This window comes from Nelumbo nucifera, chromosome 4 (assembly GCF_055504915.1).
Source record: "Nelumbo nucifera cultivar China Antique chromosome 4, China Antique-T2T, whole genome shotgun sequence".
Lineage (NCBI taxonomy): Eukaryota > Viridiplantae > Streptophyta > Magnoliopsida > Proteales > Nelumbonaceae > Nelumbo > Nelumbo nucifera.
In genome coordinates, this window is record NC_142652.1 from 88,666,718 (window position 1) to 88,678,154 (window position 11,437).

An 11,437-nucleotide genomic window follows, 5' to 3' on the forward strand; every position below is an offset into this window, starting at 1 on the left:
GCTGTGGGTAGGGGTGAGCATAATTCGGTTGAAACCAAATAACCAAATTGTGCTGTGGGTAGGAGTAAACATGCAGATATAATCCAAAGCCCGCCTTTGGTCTAAATCCAAAAACAGAACTTGTAGGGGTAACTTGGTAAATATACAGATATAGTGAAAATCCCAATGGTTACTAGCCTTAGGCCAAAACTTAGTCTTTGACCATCAACCTTCATCTTCCTCCAACCTCTAAAGACTAAAAGCCCTGAATCCCTTGCAGCGGTGAGCAAGCAAAATTGCAACAAACTACGAGTTTCAGTTCCATTACTCCACGGTCCAGCATCTAACAAATTAATTTTTCCAGCGGCAAGTGATAGAGTCCGGCGAGTCTTCTTTAATCTTTATCTTTTTTGTTCTTTTTAGTTCCCCCTCTGTTTTTTTCTTAGTCATTGGAATCTCTAAGTACAAGTATTTTTTTTTCTATTTTTCCCTTTTAATCTTTCAGTTCTTCCTGGTATTTTTGTTAGCTTTTGAATCTGGACTGTGGAAATTTTTAGTCACCGGATTCTTCAGTTTTTAAGTGCTTTGCTTAAATTTTGTAGTGTAAATTTCAGATGCACTTGCACAAATGCATAGGAAAGATCGAGAGTAGCAAACAGATTCGGTTTAAACCGAATCAACTGAAATAACCAAAAAAATTCGGTTCAGCTTATTCAGTTTTTGCAAAGTGGTTTCGATTCAGTTTCCCAAATAGATATATCGGTTTTTGAAAATTCGATTTATTCGATTCAGTTTTTAACCGAAAAAGCCAAATTCTCACCCCTAGCTGTGGGACACGAAACAGCCAGCCTTTTGGGTTGGTATCTTATACCGGTTTGGTAGTACTGTGAACCTGGATTGTTAGAGTTGTTGCAAAATACTCAAATCCTGCCTTGAAGACAAGGTTTGCAAATTGGGTGCAGCCAACCCAAGCCCAATTCAATCTAACCTGTGCGGGCTTGATGTTTAAGGCTGGGCCTGGGCTTCAAGTTTCGTGCTTGACCTTAGCTTGGGTTATGTTTGAATGTGCAGTTACTGACATTATTATCCACACTTCAGTGTATGCAGTGCATGTGTGTATGCATAAAGCATGTATAAATAACCATGCTATTTCTACACATTTTCTTTTCTTTTTTTTTAAGGTTGACTGTAAAACTTAAACAAAAGTCGTAAGTGCAAAATATCAACAAGAAACTTCTCTAACCTGATCAATCCATCTAAAAGCAACTGAGTTGGGCCTTGGATTGGGCTTAGGCTGGTAAAATTCAAGCGTTAACTTTGAGTTGGGTTAGGTTTGAGCCTAAGGTCTAGGTCTTAGGATTGAGTCTAGGATAAGTTTTTGTTTTTTAGCTTTGGGTTGTATAAAATTGAAATAAAAAAATGCTTAAAACATTTGATAAGAATTAGGGGTGCAAGTCGGGTTGGCCCCAGTTAACAGTTTACACTGTTTTGGGCTTAGGTTTCAGGTTGGGCCTATTGAAAATTTGACAAAATCCCAACCTTAACCCAGAAAAGTTGCACCCCTAATAAGAATCAATTTTAAAAATATAGGTTGTGTTTGATTGCAATGCAAATAAATTTGCACTGATGCGAAACTATGGCAGTGCAAATGATTTGAGTGTAAAATCTGACCTATTTTTATTTCAAATTTTAGCTTATTTTTGTTTGGTTGCAATACAAATGGAAATGGAGTAAATTAAAACATAAAGCAAAATAAAGTGTAACCCAAAATAAAATTTGAATTTTTTTTTTCCATTTGCACTCCCATACATTTGTACTAATGCAAATAAAATTGCACTGCAACCAAACACAGCCATAACAATTTTGAGTAAATATGCTTTTACCCCCAAAACTTAAAACCTAAAATTGGGCTTTTCTTTTCTTGCAAAGAAAGATGAACGACTAAAAACATCATGGACGCACAGTGGACCTCCTAATATATGATGAAGCTAATCTAGTAATAAAAGTGGGGGTTTAATAAAATAAACAAAAGATTTACATATCCTAGTTTTTTTTTTTTTTTTACCATTACATGAGCAACTGTAACATCAACCATATTAACATACGTAAGCATAGTTTTATCAAAAAAAAGGGAAATTGTCAAAAATTCACCATGAGTTTTCAGCATTTCTCTTAAATTCACAACATTTTAAAATGTCTATCCCCCATATCACTAACTTGACGTTAAAGAGACTAGCGGCTGTTAATGTATTACCATTTTAACCTTCATAGAAAAATATAAATTATATACATATATTTTAATATTTAGACATGAAAAAGGGAAAAAATTCAAAAAATATTTTCAAATATAAAATACATAAAAACATAGAAATTTCAAAAATATAAAAAATTATAGAAACTACACACAAAACTATAGAAATTGAAAAACAAAATCAGAAAATAAAAATTGTAGAAGAAACACCTAAAAGTATAGAAAAACACAGAAATTGCAAATAAGTAACAAAAAATACAGGAAATTTTATATATTGTAGAAAATAGAAAAATGTAAAAAAACAGAAATTATAAAAACATTAGAAATTATAACAAAACACTAAAAATGTAAAAAAAATGAAAAATACCCTTTTCCTCTAACTTCCCATTCAAGGGTGATTTGGTCATAAAAGTTGTTATTTATACTGATGTGGACACCTCTGTTAAGAAACATTAACAGTGCACTAATGGAAGGTGAGTTTTTGAAAATAAAAACTTACTGACATGGTGAGTTTTAGACGTTTTGAAAAGTTGTGGTGACTTTAAGAGAAATGCTGAAAACTCATGGTGAGTTTTTGACAATTTTACAAAAAAAAAAAAAACTTAGCATATACTTACTGTAATCTATGAGATGTTGATCCTTCTAGCTAATGTTTCTTCAAAGCTTCTTTCGCATAAAAAAGTGATAGCCATTAGTATTCTCCCTGAGGCTAGAAGACTTAAACCTCTGACGATCACCCAAAGTTTAGCTTCACTTAGACTTGGCAAAAAGTTGACCCAACCATTGAACCCGACTCAACCCAACCCGAAAAAAATAGAGTTAGGGTCTCATATTTAGCTACTTGAATGTGAGAATGACCCAACCAGACCTAATCCGGAAAAAATTGGGTTGTGTTTGGTCATGGATCAACCCGCTGACCTGATTGTCAAGTCTAATTGGGACTATTTATGCATTGTTAGAAGTTTCCACTCTTTAATTTTTTCTATTCAGTCTTTACTTTTTATTGTCTACTCTTTAAATTGTTAAATGTTCAAGTTTTTTTATTTTATATTTGGAATTTTAAGACTTTTTTTTTAATTTTGACATTTTCATGCAATTTTTCTTTATTTTTTTTAAATTCCAGTTATTTTTTGGAATGAACCGAATTGACCCATGGGTCAATCCTAACCTAAACATTTAGGGTTAGGATCTATCATTTGACAACCCAACCTGAACCCGACACACCCAATCCAATTGCCTGGTCTAGCTTCACTGGATGCGTTTGCCATGCAATGTTGCCTTGCAATAAGGGTATCAAAATGGTGAGAGGATAAATAATGACTTGCTACTGCTGTTTGTGTGTATGTGTGCGCGCATAGTGTCCCATGAACCATCAACTATCACAAAGGTATAAGAGTGGTTGTGAAACCATTGCCCGTTCATGATATTGGAGGGTTCTATTCTCTCATGATAGTCGAATCGATTAGCATCTAAAGGGGAAAGGGTAATATGTGCCTGCCTCTTGATGTAGACCTCATGAGGGTTAGGAGTTTTCCCTTTGAATAAAACTTCATTGTGCACATCCCATATGCTTCACAAATTGGCCTGAATTCTTGCTAGCTAGATCTTTTTCATGTGCTTTATTTCTACCTTCATACCACCATTCAAAAAAAAAAAAAAATTAATGAAATTGTGTTGAAGAAAAGCTTCAGGGTGGACACCAACTTGGGAATGTAGCCACACAGCTTTTGAGAACATGCATCTGAAAGAGAGGTGTGATAGTGTTTCTATTGTAATAGCAGATCCTTCACTTTGAGGTTAGAGGGTAAGTCCTGTTGGTTTAATTCAAGATTGAAGGTGGGTCTATGATTGCTTGTCCAAGGTACCAAAGGGTCATTTATCACATTAATCTTCTCTTGTACCAATTTTACAACTGAGATTACTCTTTAGCTCTTCCTTTAGTTTCATTATGCTTTTCCTTTTCTTTCCCTACTTTTTCCTTCAAACCAAACACAGTAACACAGTGTTAAGGAATTTCCATGTTTGCAAATAAAGCCTTATTCATTGCTTGTGACAGTTGAAGACCCAGTCCTCCCCTATCCTTCCTTTTGCAACTTTTGTTCCATGTAATGTTGAGACCAAAACTTTGGTTTTTACAATCCTTCCACCAAAATTTTCTATAAAGTTGATCAAGTTTGAACAACATTAGTCAACACGCAACAAACAATAATACTTTGGGCAACTGCTTTCAACTCTATAAACTAATTCTAACCTCAATTCAACTCTATAAACTAATTCTTTATAGGAGGAACTCTTGTTATATCAATGGACTAGATATTGGCTTAATCCAATCCAATCCAATATAAATTTGTTATGACGGACCAGGTCCAATCCAATCTAATAAATATTTTGGACCAAATTAGTTCAATCTAATATATCTTATTGGTCTATCCATCCGTCCAAATTGATTTTGGACTGGATGGGGTCCAATTCAAAACCCCTCCATTAACACCCTTAACCGGGTGTGCTTTTTTTATGATTTTAACTCCTTCCAAGTTCCCTTAAACATCTCCAAGCAACACAAATAAAACCTGCATGCTAATTATAAAATGAATAAGAGAAAGCGGGTCCCCTTGCCTGAAACCTCATTTAGTAAAGAAGGAACCACATGGGCTACCATTTAGTTTTATTGAGAAGGATGTAGTACAGAGGCATTGATAGGTAAGATTACAGCATTGATTCGCAAAACCCATTTTCCTCATAACTTGTATTAAAAAAATTCAACCACATTCTATGAAAAGCTTTTTTCATGTTCAATTTTAAAGCAACCCATCTTTCTTTTCCCTCTTTGTTTTTTTTTTTTTTTTTGAATTTATGAATGATTTCTTGGCTAAAATTTATATTATCCGATGTATTCCTTCAATATAGGATGCTTGATTTCTTGGCTAAAATTAATGGCTTTGTTCTATTAGCTAGGGTTTCTGCAATTGATCTATATAGTACATTGCACAAGTTAATAATTGGTTTGTAGTGATTAGCAAGCTCTGCTCTTATTTTCTTGGGAATGAAGACTAAATTGGTGTTATTTTATTCTTTGAGAATTTTCTGTCCAGTGAAGAAGTGTTGAACCATCCAAGCAAGATCCTCCCTTACGACTTCCCAATATTTTTGGTAAAAAAAGGCTGTAAAGCCATTTAGTCATGGTGCTTCATGGGGTTTCATTTGAAAGAATGCACTCTTTACTTCAATTATCAAGGGATTGACAAGTAGATTAGCCTGATCATCTCCTATGAAGGTAGGAGTTATAAGTTCGTCCAGAGAGTTGGGGTTGAAAGTTCTTCGTCCCACTCACTCAAAGGATTTTGTTCTTAAAGCAATTTGCAATTTCCTTCTTATAAACCCAAGTTCTTTTGCCCTTCTTTAGCCATTCAATGCTACACCATCCTCTTCTATATCTAACTTTCTGATGGAAGAATCACATATTTCTATCCCCTTCATTAAGCCAAAGCTCACAATCATTCCTCTTACTTAAGCCATTGATTATACTTACTCATTAACCTGCTAATCTCATCCTTATTAGAACCTAGAAGAGGGTCACTTTGTTTCAATGCAATGGCTTCCTCCAAATCCTTGATTTTTTTTTTATTTTATTTATTTATTTTTATGAATGTTACTAAACTCATTCTTGCCAACACCTATCAACAATGGCTTTGCATTCTTTATGCCCTGACCACATAGGAAGGAAGTGAAAAGATTTCTTACCTCCCACGTAGTTATAATTGTTGTCTAAAAGCAAGGGGTTGTGGTCTAAGTTAATTAAAAGAAGGACAAATTACTTAAGTGGCGTTTGATAAATCTGAAAAGTTAAAAATATATTAATTGCATCTGGAACCTGAAAAGAGACATAGATGCTTTTTGACTTTTTAGAGGCTCTGAACAGAGAAGGTTGTTTGTGTTGGATCAAACCTTCAGCATCTGAAATTCCTTAATTTTACTATTTTACCCCTAAAACATACTATTTGGTAATTTTGAGTTCAATTTGTACTATTTCACAAAATATAATTTATTAAATTCAAAATAATATTGAAAAATGTGAACAAATTATGATAAATTATAAAAAATTAAAAATTATTAGAATAAGCAACTAGTTGACCTAGACGGTTGGAGTGTTCAGCCCGGAAATCGTTCAAGCAACTTGTTATGTTTCACCCCTAACCCATTCTTGGTCAAAAACAATTGACTTCATCAAAAAACAGCTAACCCGGGTTGTTGAACCGTCAATTCATTTGACCCATATAGTGGTTCATAGTTTAAAAAAGTTGCAAGAGGAGAGAAACACATACCTCAGATCTGAAATCCAGCCTAAGACGTGAACTCAAATCTAAGATCCAGGACAGAGAGAGAGAGAGAGGAGGAGGAGGAGGAGGAGGAGGAGAAGAAGAAGACTACAATACAAACGTTGTAGAGTGAGAAAATTGATCTCAACTTTGAGATCTGAGAACTCAGGTCTCAGATCTATGTCTGTTGCCGCTGCTTCGCCATCGTTGTTGCCATTATCGTCGCTGGTGAGCATCCAATCATCCTCCTCTTCTTCCTCTTTCTTCCCTTCTTCCGTCCTTCCTTTCCTTTCTCTTCTTTTCTTTTTTGCCTTTCTCCTTCCGTCCTTCCTTTCTTTTCTTTTCTTTTCTTTTCCTTCCGTCGTTGTTGCCATTATCGTCGCTGGTGAGCATCCAATCTTTATTTTCTTCTTTCTTTCTTTCTTGTATAAACATATAAATATTTGCCCTAATGTAAAATTGCAAACCGTCTGAACTGTTCAACCTGGGCAGTTGAACCACTGACCCGGAAACCGGTCGCTAGAACGATTTCGTTTCCGGGTTAATTTTTAAAACCTTGTTGATATGCATCAATAACCACTTGAGGGTATCAGGTTGATATTTTGATCCTTGGTATTGGGTTTAGAGCCAACTTAGGCTATATTTGCATAAACTTAAGGGTTTATGCTTTTAAACTCCCAAATCACGAAGCTTAAAAGAATGGATACATCAAGAAAAAAATGTTGTTGCTACAATGAGGGGCTAAGGGGATGATTAAACGACTCGAAATCAAAACCATTCTGGCCACCGGTCTCTAGGTCGACGAATCTACCATCTGGTCCAAACGAATGGCCCATTTTGACAAAATAAATTAAAAAATAAAAATAATTAAAATTTAAAAAATGATCAAAAACCGTTGAACGGGTTGACAGTTTGATTGCCCGGATCAATGGGTCGTTGACCGATTCAATAGTTTTTTGCTAGGGGTCGAGTTTGGGGTAAAACGGAACTAATTGCCTGAACGATTCCTGGATCGAACGGTCCAACCATCCAGGTCAATAGCAGTTCGAAAACCATGGTTCAATAATGGTGAGAAGTTAATGGCTAGGAGCATTTCCCTCCATATGAGCAATATGATAAATGCCAAGTTAACTCATAGCTACAAGTTGAGTAACAAGAAGATTGATATGAAATCATTAGATCCGCTCACACAGCTAGAGGACTCGAATTGGTGGAAATATTGGGAGTCACTTCCAATTCAACAACAACTAATAGCTAGGGGTGTCAATTGGACTGGATTTGGTCTAATCTGATCTAGTCCAATGTGAGTCCATTATAACTGAGCTAGGTCCAATCCAATTCAATGAATATTTTGGACTATTTTGGTCTGGTCCAATTCAATGTCAGGACCATCTAATTTGTTCAAGTTTGTTTTGATTTAGATTGGTTTCAACCCAAATTTGGTCTATTGACACCCATACTCTTACCTTATATCAATAGACAAACCAGGCCCAATCCAATCTAATAAATATTTTAGACTGAATTAGTCCAATCTAATATGTCTTATTGGTCCATCCAATCCATCCAAATTGATTTTGGACTTGATGGGGTCCAATCCAAAACCGGTCCATTAACACCCTTACTAATAGCTACACCGGCCTTACTTGTTATTCAGGTATTCGAGTGTTCATATAACTTGTTCACAATAGTTTTAATACTATATCAACTTATTCTTTTGCACTATCCACAATTCTCTTGTTTGTTACATTCAAAAACGCGCAAGTTTTGAAGTTAAGTACACAATTAAAATATTTTTAATCAAAAACTATCCAAGCTCAAGAAAATAGAAGTGGGTTGCTAGAAGAATAACATCATAGTTCATGTGGTGGACAGCTCCTAATGTTATATTGAACTCTCCTGAGGCTAGTTGATAGGTCATATCTGAATTCAAATCCATGTAGGAAGATGATGATTCAGCCCCCGTTTGGAATCATTTATTTTAAGCATTTATTCATATAATTACTTAAAATAAGTGGTGGAACCACACAATAATTGAAAAATAAGTACGACAAAAAAAACAAAATAAGTACTTAATTAAAAAATAAGCAGACCTGGACTAGTTTCAGTTCTGTTCAATATTTGGTGATCTTTAAAAAGTACCAACCAAACTGAATTCGAAGTTGAATGAACATTCAAATTAATATATTTTAACCAATTAATTGAATTGTTTTACATTCATATCGTTTATCAAATAAATGAATATCTATAATAAAATTTTATTTGAGAGAGATAAAGTATATATAGAAAACCTCATGTGTATATCAATGTTGTAAATCGGGTAGGCCCAACACGGCACGTGGCACGCCCCCCGGGCCCATAGCGGGCCGAACAGATGTCCCCAACGGCTAGTTTAAGCTTTTTGGGGTTTTTTACAAAAATACCCCCCAATAGCTATAAATAGCTATATAAGGGGGGTATTTATGTATTATGATTTTGGGGAGAAAGAATGACACAAATGCCCCAACAGCTATATAACAGCTAGTTTGGGGGGCATTTTGGGTAAAGTGATAAATAATTTTACAATGACCAAAATACCCTTCTCAACAACTAAAAAATGACTAGTTTTTAGGATATTTTGGGTAATTGAATTATTTTCAATTCCTATAAATAGCCCTATCCTCCACCATTCTCATCACACCAATTCAACAATTCCTATAAGTAACCTTATCCTCCACCATTTTCAATTCCTACAATGATCAAAGTCAAGAACAATAGCAGAAAATGATGAAGTCAATGTTTTTTGTATACTCAATAGTTGTATAGCATTTTTTTCAAATTATTGTAAATTTTGTTTTAATTTTTTATGAGGGGTGATTTGGCCTGACCTAGTAAGTGAAGGACACGTGGACACGACTTGCCAGCAAGACGACAACTCAGCGTGGAGAGCCTTGTCAACAGTTTGGGAGCTTGGGTGCTCGGGCACCTCGATACCAAAGCCACTTCGGCACCCGAATACTGAAGTGCCACGTAATCAACTCTAAAAGCTTCTCCACGGACTCCGAACCTCCTGGGATCACGCAACGTAACAGCAGGCCTTATCCTCTCCCCGCCCGGAACGGAAGGTAATGATAAACTTCATTGACTGATACGTTACTCTCCCTCTAAAGCGGAACGGATCCCAACTATGCGGGTCGAGGATCCCGAAGCCGTTTTGTGAGACCTACGACAGCTCAACTATATAAGGGCATCAACCCCCAAGACCCAGGTACGCGCGATTAAGTGCATTCTAGCTCTCTCATTTCTTAAGCTCTTAGCTCACATATTACAGTTACTGACTTAAGCATCGGAGTGACCTCGCCGAGTTAGCCATCCTAGGTTCTCTAATCCCCCATTTCTTTGCAATTCGAGCAATCTACTTGGCAACAAACATCCAAGCTGCCCTACAGCTAAGAGCATCCAGATCGCACACCATCAATTTTATTTAATTTATTTGATATTTTTTAATAACATAATTTTTTATTTTCAATTTGTAACTATATTGTATTTTTTATGTTTTTATTATTTTATTCTATTTTCTAATTTTCATATTTCATTCATCCAACCATTGTATGCTTTGTATCATTCAAATTTAAATGAAATAAAATTCCTATTTTTCTTCCAATTTGGTATTCACTTTGAGTCTTTCTCTCTTTGTCTTCTTATTTGGTTAAGTATTTTTTTTATTTCTTTGTTAGATTTTTTATTTATCTTTAAATAGTTTCCAAAGTAAAAAAAAAAACCAGTCTGGCCCATTTCGACCCACACCCAAGACCCAACCTGTGGCACAACCTGACACAGCTTGCAGCCCGCTTGGCCTAGGTCCACGGCACGACACCATCCCACACGATCTTGGGCCATGGGCTGATCCCCAAATTATCCTTGCAGAGGGCGATACGGTTTGCATGGGGCGGCCCGGCGGGCCGGCACAGCCTGTTTTACTAGGGCTACAAGTCGGGCCGGGTTAGGTCGGGTTGAGGCCAACCCTAACCCTAACCCAACCTGACCTTCAACCCAACTAACCCAACCCTAACCCTAAACCCTAATTAAATTCCTTCAACCCTAACCCAACCCAACCCAACCTTCTTTCCATTCCTTAAAACTTCATAGAATTTCTCAATTTTAGATGTTAAATCAACTCTCACTACATATATTAATCCTATGTTTCATTAGTATTTGTTTGTTGACGTTTTTTTTTTGTTCTTTTGGTACAAAATTCAGAAAAACAAGTGTCAGAAATGACTATAGTTTATTATGAGTTATGACTTACGATAGATCTTTCTTAGGCGACAAACAACATAGAGTAGATGAAGAATAAAGTTTTTAAAAAACATAAAATAATGTTATTAAGGTTTTAGTCTTTCTTATTAGAATTAAGTGAAAATGGTTATCTTAAAAGAAATACATGATACTATATGGTGGGGTCTATACAAATATCATGCATCTGAACAAACCACACATATAACATATATTTATATATGACATGTACTATAGAGTCAGATTCGAATTAGATTAAATTGATTAAGGAATCAACGCTAACCCTAACCCAAACATCAACCTAACCCAACAAATAGGCCAACCCGACCCAAGTTGCAGCCTTGTGTTTTACACCTTCTGGTTCAGATGTTTATTGGATGAATCCCGCTATATCCAAATTTGATCAAGCATTTGTGTTCAAATGCAAGGATTTTTTTTAAGAAAAATGGAAGGAATTCTCCATGTATAATGAGTCAAGCATGATGTATTCCACAAGGTCATCCCTCATGTGATGCACCATGCACATGTACGGAACTGAGGTGGTGTATCATAACTGGCCCAGTACAACTGTAGAGGATTTCTTCGCACTCATTCGTATCCATCGTTCATCGTTGTTGAT